The 13,254-nt window shown below is 42.8% G+C and overlaps 1 long non-coding RNA gene across 4 annotated transcripts; it reads right to left on the reverse strand.

The window, feature by feature from the left end:
• Positions 1 to 1,485: 1,485 nt before the first annotated feature.
• LOC103403204 (uncharacterized) lies at positions 1,486 to 12,645 on the reverse strand. Of its 4 annotated transcripts, none has more exons than XR_003770241.2 (8): positions 12,065 to 12,645; positions 4,004 to 4,050; positions 3,832 to 3,857; positions 2,796 to 2,871; positions 2,461 to 2,533; positions 2,153 to 2,246; positions 1,861 to 1,971; positions 1,486 to 1,763 (listed from the first exon to the last, which is right to left on the reverse strand). It is a non-coding gene; the product is annotated as an uncharacterized lncRNA (long non-coding RNA). The 4 variants fall into 4 exon arrangements; XR_011577170.1 differs by having other exon boundaries at positions 3,832 to 3,902; positions 12,065 to 12,304; XR_003770240.2 differs by lacking the exon at positions 12,065 to 12,645 and having other exon boundaries at positions 1,861 to 1,968; positions 3,832 to 4,006.
• Positions 12,646 to 13,254: the final 609 nt, after the last annotated feature.

Here is a 13,254-nt window from a genome sequence, read left to right on the forward strand (position 1 = left end):
TCCTCTCTCTTTCAACCTTGGTACTATCGAGTGTTTTCACATGTTTCTTTGGTAACGTGTTCATACATGTTCGAGTACTTTCTCCTTCGTTGCCAAGGAAACGGGATCAAGTTGCGGTTTTTCCTTTTTTCCTGCTGCAAAATGGGGTGTCGTTCTCGTCCACTCATTAAATTATTTCTCTTGATTAAGTTGAAGGGGCATCAAGATCAAAGTGGTCATTTCGGGACGTCCTATAAAATTGGAACGAACAGAGAAGGGGCATCTAAGTGTTTTGAGCTGAAGGGTGTGAGAGATTTAAGATCCATGGTTTGAAGGGGTTAGGGGGTTATTGTTGTACCCAAAGTTATTCTTTCTATCTTCTAGTGAAAATTTTCAAAGAAGATCACCGAATTGGATGTAGGCACAATTAGCTGGATCACTATATATACTTGTTGATTTTGGGAGAATTTTGATTTTTCTTTTACGTTTCGATTTAAGACATACGAAATTTACTTTGCTTGAAAAGTGATTTTTTGAAGTGTTTCAAATTGGAGTAGATTCACAAGTCATTCAAGTTGGTTGTATCAAATTCTCAACCTTTAATTCTTAGCCATTTGATCGTGGCAATTAAATAAAGGCAGATTGCGCAGTGTTGGTAGATTGATGCCTTGAGAGTGTTTGGACGTTAGGTTAGTAAAGATTATGTTTTGGAGAAAAGTTCCTTCTACAAAGTTGAAAATGACATTTCAAACTTTCCATTGATATCTCTGGACCAAATCCATACTGATTTGGTCGGTCAAAAGGTTAATTTTTTGCACAGTCTAAATCCCCGTTAGATTAGGAACCCTACAGAAAATATGGGCACTACACACAATAAATTATTTGTGCCTTTTGAGGTCAAAGAGCACTAACAATTGTGCCCATAGACTAATAGCAATAGTGCAGCAACTATATTTCTTTTTGTGCCCTCCATAGGCGTTGCCTTTGATCAAAGAGCACAATAAAGTATGTTGTGCTGAAAAGTGTAAGCACAAATAAAGGTCCTTTGGTGCCCAATTCTGATGAAGTTGTTAGACGACTACTGCCATCCATGTTAGCACATTTATTGTTATTGTGCTGTCAACTATTTAAAAATAAATAAATTAAAAACCGACATCACCTACAAATTGAGATTGAGGGTAAACAAAAAATTATTTTTTCATAAAATTAAAACAACCCACAACCACAAGCATCTATAATATTACAACTAGCATTTGCCAACACACTTTGTGTGTATAAACATAACTTTTTGGAAAATGAAGAGAGAGAGAGAGAGAGAGAGAGAGAGAGAGAGAGGGGAGGGGAGAACGTGGGGGGAGTGAGATTTTTTTTTAAATATAGGAGATATTTTAACATCACCTGTAAGTGAAGCTTCAATAAAAAACAGTAAAATTTAGACCTGTGAAATTACATTATTGCCGATCATTTTTATTGTGTGATAGAAGACTAAGTAGTCTTTTCACCCTCTTTTGGTTGACAAAGAATGTTTCATTAATTAATAGAGATTTACAAAGATATTCACAACCATTATATATAAAAACAACTAGAATTTTACATGTTCTATCCCCAACTAAAATTATAAAGGTTTTAAGTGAATATCGGTTCTCTCAAGAATAAGAACATCAAATATTAAGGTTTTAAGTGAACCTGAACAGTTCTTTCTCATCTTCTAGTTCCAAAATTTTCTTTCAAAAATGCTGCTCGAGTGCCGCAGTGTCGGACCCTTCAAAAAAATTCATCTCCGACTGCACAAGCGTCAAATGCAAAGTTACACATAAACTCTGTGATGACATTAATGTGATTTTGATTTAAAACAAAACAATCTACACGCGCAAATGACACCTCTTTTTGTTGTAGACGTTTATTCAATTCATGCAACTCTGTCCATCATATTTTGCAGAAGGTTGTGCTCCCACTCCTTTGCTACTTCATCAATTTCCTGGGAATCACCTGCTAAGATAGGAAATTGTACCATATATAGAATAGCTCGACTTATGAACTTCCCAACACTATCAATACACATGAGCCAATAGCCTATTTGCGAAAACAATAACACAACTTACATAATTGCATATGATTTAATTGCGAAAAGAAAAGGTTGTTGACAAAGTCCTAAACCATATATAAGCGATACCTGTTATCGCTTCACCCATTTGATAGCCAGCCAATTCTAAACTTAACAAACTCCTTTTTAGGCCATTGCTTTTGACAAAGCAGGGGCTACCATCCTGCAAAATGAAGTTTTAGATTTGTAAATGTATCTTTCTAGCTGAATATATGTAGTTTACAAAGTGAAATAAGAAACCAACACAAGGTACAAGTCAAAATCATATATATTAGTACTTGAAAGAAACAAGATGAAAGAATAGCGTCAATCTCCACTAGAGCATGTAAAACATACTTGAGAAGCTCTTTCACACGGCTCTACACCATTGCACTTACTGTGGTATTCATGAAGTTCCCAACGAAGATCCTCATCAGCAGCTTCAAGCCAAGTAATTCTTTATTTGAGAACCTAGATAATTAGTAAACTAACATTACTAGCAAAAAAGATGTACAAAGCAATAAAAGTTTGGACAATCATTTAGGTTTAGGTCAAAAGCAGTGATAAATCTCAAAGCTATGACATTAATTTCTAAGAAAGATAGCAAGTGTTGGCAAATACACAGAGAAACTACATAGACCACTTGGAAAAAAAAAATCATAAATGTTCAGAGATGTAGCACATACACTATTCACAGATCAAGCTTTAGATCAGTGCAGGTAGATGAGTATACCTTTCTTTCCTCGGATCTATGAACTTTGAGATCTCCGCATAGAACCCAGTATTGACAGCCCCTGCTCTGATAGCCTCTAAAAAGTGACCATGAGTAAGAAATATACCGAGCAGTAAAACACATTATCATATTGGATACCGCTGAAAAGGATGGAACTATAAATTTAGACTACCAAGAAGCTCTTAAAACATCAATTACACATAGCAACAAGAAATGAGTATGTAGTGGCTTCCAAATTTTCAAATTATGATTATCTTTATCTCATGAGCTGTTGTATATCCTTCCTCCCACAGATTAATTGGTGTAATTCTGCTATGTATACATGCACTTGTTTGTGATTGAAACATAAAGACTTTTGCCTGACACTTCAGTAACATTCTTATATGGATGGCAAGCAATCCTCACACAAATTAGGACATAAAAATAGAATCCAAAGTCCCAACAATATAATTCTCACTCTTTCAAATGAAAAGAACTAAAGAAGGAAAGATGCAGAATATCTCAAAATATGCCATTTCCTACAACATGTAACAGACCCGAATTTAAAGAACTTAGGAGATTAGTAGTTGGTCTGGAGTTTAATTGATAGAACACACAAGTGTAATGCAAAAAAAATTATACACCTTGCAATGGGCATCAGAATTAACTATAAGATATAATCAAACTTTACCTTAATCTGAAAACGCAAAGCTTTATATAATACCCAAGCCTACAAAGGAAGTAATCCCAAACCACGTAAGCACACATCAAGAAAAACCCAACCTTAGAAAGCTACAAAAAGGTCTACACATGGACATGCACATGGGAATAAGAAAAAGAGATTTGGTACAACTATCAAGCCCCAAACCATTACTGTGGATGTTTACAAATTTAAAATGCAGCCCCTGTTCAATAATTAACACTCAAAATTTAATGTTTTGCATGTTCCAAATTTAATGTAGTATCGAAAAGGTAGTGCAATATCTTTAATTTGGCAACTTAACATGACAAAGTCAAATATAATTGAGGAAATAAAGATATGCAGAGATTTACTTACACTGAGAGAGCGGAGCAATCCGAGACCTGCACTTACAGAGTCAAATCTCCTCTTCTTAGAATTAAGATGTACTGCACCCAAAAAATCAATGACCTCAAAAATGTTAAACTACATATTCAGATTATAATAAAAGAAATCTGAAATCAGAATTGCAAAAACATAAACACTTAACCCATATTCCTTTCAAAGTTTCTTCAAATTTGTCTCAGATCCTGTTTCCTGTAACACCACAAACATGCCAAATAAGAACTCTACTTAAAAATTAAAATCTCATAGAAACTTGAAATCAAAATTGCAAAAAACATAAACACTAAACTATATTCCTTTGAAAGTTCCTACAAATTTCTCTCAGATCCTGTTTCCTATAACACCACAACCATGCCAATTGAGGAGATCTGATATCAACATCATTTCCATCCAATAATCAAATTAAACGACTGTAATAGAAGACGAGGCATTGAAATAAAAAACAACTTGTGGATGCAAATTTCTTCCTCCTTGATCTTGGACAATTTTGCACCTACAAAACAATTAACACCTTAGGTTAAGGCCAAGAGCCTCACGCGCCCACGATGAATGGGGGGGGCTTTGGCCGAAGAACCTCCGATGCCAAAGTTAGAATTTAGAGAGAAAGAGTGTTTAGAGAATTTTGGGATTTTTGCCAAAGTGTTGGAATTAGCTTTTTGGTGAGAATGGGAGTATATTTATAGGGATAGGAGGTGGCTAGGGTTTTTAGGTTTAATTTAGGTTTAATTACCCAATTTATTTGGCTATTAAACATAAGATGAATGTTTTGGTGGTTTTTGAATTTATTGGGTAATAAAAAGGAAGAAATGGTGAAAAAGGTAGAAAAAAGTGATGGATTAGGTTTTGAAATGGGGATAGCTGGCCATGTGGTGTTTTAGGGTTGAATTGGATGTATTTTGTAGTTGTTTGGATATAATGGATGGTTTAATTGACAATTAATGGGTTAATTAGGCAATAAACCCATTAATTAGCCAATTAACATAATTTAAAAGGAACGTGTTTGGGAATTACCTTGTAGAAAGGATTTGATGAGATGGACTTTGAATTGTTACCTATTTTGGGCACTTCTGTCTTGGTTGAAAGAGGGTTGCCCGCTGCTTGCGCGTAGGAACCTCGTTGTACTGCAAGGGTATTTTTGTCATTTTTATCCAAAAATCCACGTGTCGCCCTGTGAATATTTTTGGCTCCACAAATGCCCCCACACCTGTTGGGCTGCTCGCAGAAAATGGCAGCAGGTGTAGAGATCTTCTTGCTTTAGGAAACTTAGGACTGCTTCCTATTTTGATGTAGATTCTCTCTTTAATAGGAAATTAGATCATTCTAGGAAAGGGAAATAAATTTCTCTCAAAGCCTATTTAAATCCACCTTAAGTGGGTTATTAAATCAACTTTGGAGAGCGATTTATTCTACCCTACAAGAGAGAGATAGCTTAGAGGATATTTGTTCCCCCTCCTCTAGCAATCTTCTACATCTTGCCCGTGCAAAGGACCGTCTTTCGTTGATTTCTTCGTCTTCTTCGTAGATAGTGCTACCGCGGGGCAGCCGTCGGGGTGGTGCGGCACGTCGGCTGGCATGGGCCAGGAGTCGACTCGGCATGGGCCGATGAGGTATTGTGGCAGGGACCACTGCTTTAAGCTGCTCGACTTGGCTAGAACCAAGGGCAGCTTGTGTGGCTGGGACCTCGGATTGTGGCACTGGGGCGCAGTGTTAGACAAGTCACATGGCTCATGTCTTTTTAGGCTTTTGGACATGACTCGAGCTAGGCTGGTGATTGAGAGAAATGAAGAGGTTGCGAACCTCATGAACTGCTGGAATGTTGGGTTGAACTTCCCTGCTAGGTACCACGAATGACGTTGGCTACTTTAACTCTTTTCGTCAGGAGAAACGTGGGCTGTTCCCAAAAGATGAGGGGAATAGGATCAAAGCGGATGCACTGGCTCGTCCAATCACTGTTGTGGATCCTGCTGCAAGTGAAGGTGGGAAAATAGATCTTCTCTGCTTGCTCAAGAGATGCCGGCTGAGAAAAAACCAAAGACTTCTTTCGCTGCTCATGAGGGTCCGTTTGCTACCAAGAGGTATGTGATTGACATGACTTCTTCCAATGGGAAGAAATGTAAGGCTGCTAGATCTGAGCATGTGGCGTCTTCCATGTTGAGAATGGCTAGTACAATTGTGGATAAGATTACTCAGCGTAAAGGTTTTATCATGCCCCCAGTGCCGAAGTCTGTACCAGGACGTTCTTTGGGAGCCAAGTCCGGTTCACCTTTGTAGAGACTTGCTATTATGAAGAGTGGTAAGGTGGAATCTGCTACTAAAGTAGCGCCAAAGCCTGCTCCCTTTGCTGCTGAGATTGATTCGCCTCAGATTCAAGATCTTAAGCTTGCAATTTCTGAGCTTCGTTTCGCTACTTATGCTAAGAAGAGAGTGGATGAGCTGCAGCGCGTCCGTGTTAGTCTGCTTAAGAAGAATGAGCAACTGAAGGGTGATAAGGATGGGCTTGAGGTTTTAAGACCTTCTCTATTTCTCCGGAAGACTTGCTTGCTTTTACTTTTAAGGCTTCCATTGGTGAAGTAGTTGGAGAAGTTAGTGCCCAGACTGGGGCAGCCAGGGGTGAAACGTCGGATGATGCCGCTGCTAAGAGCGTTACGGCTGTTGAAGGTGTGGCGACCAAGTAGTCGTGGGATGTCCAAGCTGCTGTAGTGTAGTATTTTCGGTAGCCTTTAGGATTTTCTTTGTTTTTCCTTGTAGCTTTTGTTTTGCTTGAACTCCTTCGGCCTTTGCTAGTTGTTTAAAAACATGTTTTCCTTCGTTTTTCTTCATCTTCACTTCTTTTGTTCATGCCCTAACCTTTAGACTTGATAGACCAGTGGCAGGCATGCTACTTTTTTATAAGCAGACAAACTCGCGTAGCCTATGCAGCCGTAGGTGTTGGTGTAGAACTTTGCAAAGTTGTTAGCCATAGGGTTGGCAGCCGGATGCCTTACTTACAGAAGCAGACAAGTCCGCGTAACCACTAGGCTGTTAACCTTGACTTTCTTCAATTCCGTAGGTTGCGTAGCAAGTATCACAACACTTTAGGACTTGGTGTAGGTTGTTCCGCGCTTGGCAGAGGTGAAGCTTATCGACTACGTAGCATGTCGGCAGTGGATAAAACTTCGTATATGCGCGCTAGCTTATTTAACCTTTCACAAGAATGTGCGGTTGTATAAGTGTAGTGCGGCTTCACTGCTCGAAAGGCAAGCTGTAGGCAGTTTTCCGGAATCCGTAGGCTACCTTAGTGCACTCGGTAGCAGCTTTAGGATTCCAGGGCAGCCGTCCATCGGATGTACTGCGTAATGTGCCCTCTCCGTCTCTAGGGCCCGGTTCCCCACGATTAGGCCAAGAGACCCAAAATCCTTCAGTTAGCTAAGCCTTGAAAAAGACCATTGCGGCTACTTCTAGGAATCCCGGCGCAAGCCATCGTGCATCTAGTTATACTAGGGCAGCCAGGCTCATCCACGTCTGGATATTCGGAGTGTAAAGTTTATCCTCCCGTCTTGGAGAGCTGACCCATATGGGTGTCGGAGAATTGGTTTACCCTCTCGCACTGGAGAGCATGGTTGGTCCCTCGGGGGGCGCAATTCCTGCGATGAGTCCCTAAGAAGGGCGCAGTCTTCTTTTGAAGTGCAGAAGTGATTAGTTGTTGTAAGCATGCAGCCAAGCCAAGTTGTGATTACTTCTAAATTCCTCATTGAAAAACGAGTGAAACGAACGAGAACTTTAGCTGTAAGGTAGGAACTACATAACAACTGGATAGTCCCCAGCTTGTGAGGTGCCCGTCGAGCTTATTGAGTCTTCGGGTTTTGATGTAGCGGGAGGTCACACATGGTACTTCTTCAGATTGTAGGCCATCCATTTCTTTTCAATCTTTTTACCGCTTCATGGTGGTGAGGGTGTAATTACTCTTGCCCCATACTCTGCTGATCTTGTACGGACCTTCCCATATGGGATCCATCTTTTTGGAGCCTTCTCTGCCGGCAGTGATGAAGGCTTTTCTGCGTCGTCGACATGCAAATGCCAGAAGTTTCCATCGGGTGGAGTAGGCGCAGCTAGAGTGTGCTCGGCTACTTCTGAGGCATCGTTGGACCGCTCTGTTGCGTCACCTAGGCTCGGCGTGAAGACGCAGTAGGGAGCTGTGGAGATGGGGCCATGTCATACGCAACAGGAGATGCTCAACTGCCGGTATTGGGCCACTCTAGAGTTGAATCATTGAGCAAGGGTCGGCTAGGGCCGTGTGATGCGCAGCAAGAAATGGTACTTAACTGCCGGTACATGTTGCTCCTATGTAGAATCTTTTAGGGTGACGAGGACAAAACTTGCTTTCGAGTGTGTCCTTCCAGTGTTGCGTTCGTCAGAAAACTTTACATCCGCCAGGGTCTACGCCTTTATCGTCGCGCGTCTGGATTGGGCAGAATAGTACGTCATTAGGATGATTGCATGCGTTTGAAAGTAAAACTTGTGCTTCTGGGTTGCAACAACTATCGCCAAAGTTAACTTTTGAATTTTTAATAACATCGAGGAGAGCTTTTGAACTGTAGAATACAGGTAACTGTGGAATACAGGTAGTCGGGCCCCCATCTCTTCTCGCATGATGGTAGAGCTTATTGCTACTTTAGATACCGTCAAACATGTGAATAAGTCCTCCGCTGCTTCTAGGGAGGTGATGTCGGGTACTTCTTCAAGTCCTTGAATGTGCATTGGCGAGCCTCATCCCAAAGTGCATACTTCTCTGCCAAAGCAAAAGAGTCTGCCAGAGTTAGATCTTCTTTCATGATCAATTTTCCGAATAGCGGGTGGTCTGCTGGAAGTCCTTTTTGGAAGGCTGCTCTAGCTATCGAGTCGTTGCATCCGACTATTTTTGCCTTCTCTACTTTGAACCTCCTCACATAGTCGCGAAGTGACTCCTTTGGGTTCTTCTTGACGTTGAACAAATGATCAGATTTCTTTTTGATCGAGCGATAGGATGAATATTCTTTGGTGAAAACAAAGAAAGTTCGTAGAAATTCCGGATGGATTGTGGCGGCAGGTTGTAGAACCAATCTTGCGCCTCGCCTTGTAGAGTGGTGGCGAATATCTTGCACATAAGCTCATCGTTGTTTCGATAAAGGATCATTGCGCTTCGGTAGCGCTTTAAGTGTCTCTCCGGGTCTTCATCCCCTTTGAAAGATGTGAAATGTGGCATGATGAACTCTTGTGGAGGCTCTGCCTGCTCGATCTCGTCCGTGAAGGGTGACCTGCTTATGTTGGTCATGTTCCATCGTAGTGCCTCGTCGGTGACCTCGTTGCGTTGGAAATCATGCAATCGCTTGGTCAAGAGTCTCTCTACTTCTTCCTGAACTTGCCTTTGTTGGGGTAGCAGAGCTTTCGGCTGCCCCCAGCCATGACTTGCTGGTCTAGACTGCTCTTCCATGTGTTTGGCTTGTCTACGCCGCAGATGCAGTGCATGTGGTACGTTCCTAGCAGGCGAGCGAGTTCTTCGCAGGCTGCTGGTTGAACTTGAGCTGGATTGAGTGACTGCCTCTCTCCATCCGTCGTGCTGCCTACTCTGATGTGAGGTGGATGATGCTCCTTGTGGGCTTAGCCGCGAATGAACACTTTGTTCGGAAGGTTGCTCATGTTGACTATCGGAGTGTGACCCCAACCGTGAATGTATGCTCATCCGTGGGCCTAGTCGAGAGTACACGCTCCTCCGTGCGCTAAGACGGGAGTATACGCTATCTCGGGGGCCTAATCGGGAATGTACACTGCCTGAACGTTCGGCTCGTGGCTGGTCGAATGGCTACTTGCCAGGACGCTGCTGGAAAGGTTCGTCTGCCCTTGTCCTACTTCGGAATACCTCGTCCGGGGCACGTTGGATCCCGATGCGTTGCAAAAGTTGATTCACCAAAGTTGTCTGTTGTGCAAGGGCGCTCGTCAACTCTATGACTTGTCGAGACAAGTGTTGTTCGCCATTTGGATTGGAAGAGCTTGGAAGGAATGCGCCTCCTTGGGCAGTGGAAATGTGGTAGACTCCGGGCGCGAGATTTGAATTGAGAAATGTCAAATCCGCGAAAAAATATGGTGAGAATGCCCCCAGCTCGATGGTAGGTCCGGATGGTTGAGATAGTTTTGGGTCGACTTGGGCTGCTTGGAAAGCCACTGGAGCATGATGGGCCGTGAGAGTGGGCTGCTCGTCGGGAGCAGGCTGGGTCACGAGAGCAGGCTGCTCGGCAGGAGCAGGTTGGGCCGTGAGAGTGGGCTGCTCGACGGAAGCAGGCTGAACCACGGGAGTGAGCTGCTCGTCGGGAGCAGGCTGGGTCACGAGAGCAGGCTGCTTGGCAGGAGCAGGCTGGGCCACAGGAGTGGGCTGCTCGACGGAAGCATACTGGTCCACGGGAGTGGGTTGTTCGTCGGGAGCAGGCTGGGTCACGAGAGCAGGCTGCTTGGCAGGAGCAGGCTGGGCCACGGGAGTGGGCTGCTTGGCAGGAGCAGGCTGGGCCACCGGAGTGGGTTGCTCGACGAAAGCAGGCTGGGCCACGGGAGTGGGCTACTCGTCGGGAGCAGGCTGGGTCACGAGAGCAGGCTGCTCGGCAGGAGCAGGTTGGGCCGTGAGAATGGGTTGCTTGACGGGAGCAGGCTGGATCACGGGAGCAGGCTGCTCAATGCGCGGTGCATGTGAATGCGAGGCATGGGCTTGGGTCCACGTAAACTTAGATGGCACGGCTTGGATCGTGGTCTTGGTACCGTGAGCCTTGGATGGCACGGCTCGGGCCGTGGTGAAGGCTCCATGGACCTCGCCACGAGTGGCTACCGAAGTAGCCACAGCGGTGGTTCCCATGGTGGCCGTGGTGAAGGCACCATGGACCTCGCCGCGGGTAGCTACCGAGGTAGCCACCACGGTGGTTTCCATGGTAGAAGCTTGTGGTGATGATGCCGCTCCCCTTATTGTCGCATTTTGCCTCACGGATCTCCGGGCCGTGGTGAAGGCTCCATGGACCTTGCCACGAGTGGCTACCGAAGTAGCCACCGCGGTGGTTCCCATGGTGGTCGTGGTGAAGGCACCATGGACCTAGCCGCGGGTGGCTACCGAGGTAGCCACCACGGTGGTTCCCATGGTGGAAGCTCGTGATGATGATGCCGCTCCCCTTATTGTCGCATTTAGCCTCACGGATCTCCGCAATCCCATTTCTTGAACATTAGAATTTTCACTTGTGGAATTTTCTAAATTTCTAGCCATTATATTTTGCTTATACGTTTTATCAAAGAACTTTTGCAAGTAAAAAATTCTAATAATAAGAACGTATGAAAAATATTCAAATGGACTAGAAAATAAAGAAAAAACCTTTTTGTGCGAGAGTCTTCTACGAGTATGGATTTCAACTCTCAATGAAAGCACCAATTTGTGGATGCAAATTTCTTCCTCCTTGATCTTGGACAATTTTGCACCTACAAAACAATTAACACCTTAGGTTAAGGCCAAGAGCCTCACGCGCCCACGATGAATGGGGGGGGCTTTGGCCGAAGAACCTCCGATGCCAAAGTTAGAATTTAGAGAGAAAGAGTGTTTAGAGAATTTTGGGATTTTTGCCAAAGTGTTGGAATTAGCTTTTTGGTGAGAATGGGAGTATATTTATAGGGATAGGAGGTGGCTAGGGTTTTTAGGTTTAATTTAGGTTTAATTAGCCAATTTATTTGGCTATTAAACATAAGATGAATGTTTTGGTGGTTTTTGAATTTATTGGGTAATAAAAAGGAAGAAATGGTGAAAAAGGTAGAAAAAAGTGATGGATTAGGTTTTGAAATGGGGATAGCTGGCCATGTGGTGTTTTAGGGTTGAATTGGATGTATTTGTAGTTATTTGGATATAATGGATGGTTTAATTGACAATTAATGGGTTAATTAGCAATAAACCCATTAATTAGCCAATTAACATAATTTAAAAGGAACGTGTTTGGGAATTACCTTGTAGAAAGGATTTGATGAGATGGACTTTGAATTGTTACCTATTTTGGGCACTTCTGTCTTGGTTGAAAGAGGGTTGCCCGCTGCTTGCGCGTAGGAACCTCGTTGTACTGCAAGGGTATTTTTGTCATTTTTATCCAAAAATTCACGTGTCGCCCTGTGAATATTTTTGGCTCCACACAACTAAATGCTCATGAGTAAAAAAGGAAATACCAAGGAAACATACCATACTAAGAAGTACATAAACCAGGCAAGAAATTGAAGTCAAACTGAGAAAGCCTGAGAAAGCAACTCCACATTGTAAGGAGCAAAGCCGCAGAACCCAACCCGATGAAGGATCGAAAACCTCTTACGACGTAGTCCCGCCAATAAATCAACAACAGGATCAACAGCCTCCCTGTCCTGGTGCACCCACTGCACACCATCGGCTAATGCCGCTCTACAAACATCCCGATTTTATCTCCACACCCACCGATTGCAGTTTGCGATCGAGAATAAATGTGTTTTCCAAGCTTGTCTAGACAACCCTATATCCTCCATCACTACAAATATGAGCTTATGAGTTCAGCCAGATTATAGTCGAACACAAACCCTGCTATCTATAATAATATCTTCGACACTGAAATTGGTAAGAACCCAAACTTCGAGATGCTAGATCATCAATGAAGTCCATAGAACCGAGAGCAACCTAAATCCTGATCCGCTAAAATATCAAGCTGGAGGGGAGAAGAATCAGCTGGAATTCACGGGTTTGGAGTAAAGGTAATAGGAATTTCGCCAAATCCTTTCCAAGAGTACTAGTTTTTCGCCCCTTTCGTACAAGAGCCTAGAAATTAAATAAGGCAAATAATTAAATCGAAAATTCAAAATTTTTTTTAAAAAAAAAAAGGCCTAATCGGATAAATGATCTCGTGGTCATAAGATATTCGGAAGATAGCCCCTATGATATAAAAAATTCAGATTTATACCCAAAATTAAAACTTCTGTCATTCCTCTGTTAGTAGCATGTCTCATATGTGAGGATAAGATGCCATTTCATAGTTAGTAGCATGCCAATAGCTTAGCTAAAACCCTCATGACGTTCCCAATTCTAAAGCACGAACAAAATTCCCAAATCTTGATGCTATTGGGACTTCAAGTTCTGGGATTTCAACCAATCTCACTTCCATTTCGACAGAACCCATTGCCGCATTCTCAGAGTTTGGTTCTTTGTCGGCGGTGGATTTGGTCTAACCTCTCCGTCTCCCTCCTCCTTATATAGGAGCTCAATAGAGTTCTTAATCTCTTCCATGGAGACTTCTTTGTCAACTTGGCAACGAGATTTTTTGTTCTTTCTTAGTCCTTACCTTTTTGGTGCTTTTTGGGTTTTTGGTTTTTGATTATTTTGATTGCAAGCAGTTTGAGCATTATCCTACC

The sequence above is a fragment of the Malus domestica genome, chromosome 16, assembly GCF_042453785.1.
Source record: "Malus domestica chromosome 16, GDT2T_hap1".
Classification (NCBI taxonomy): Eukaryota; Viridiplantae; Streptophyta; class Magnoliopsida; order Rosales; family Rosaceae; genus Malus; species Malus domestica.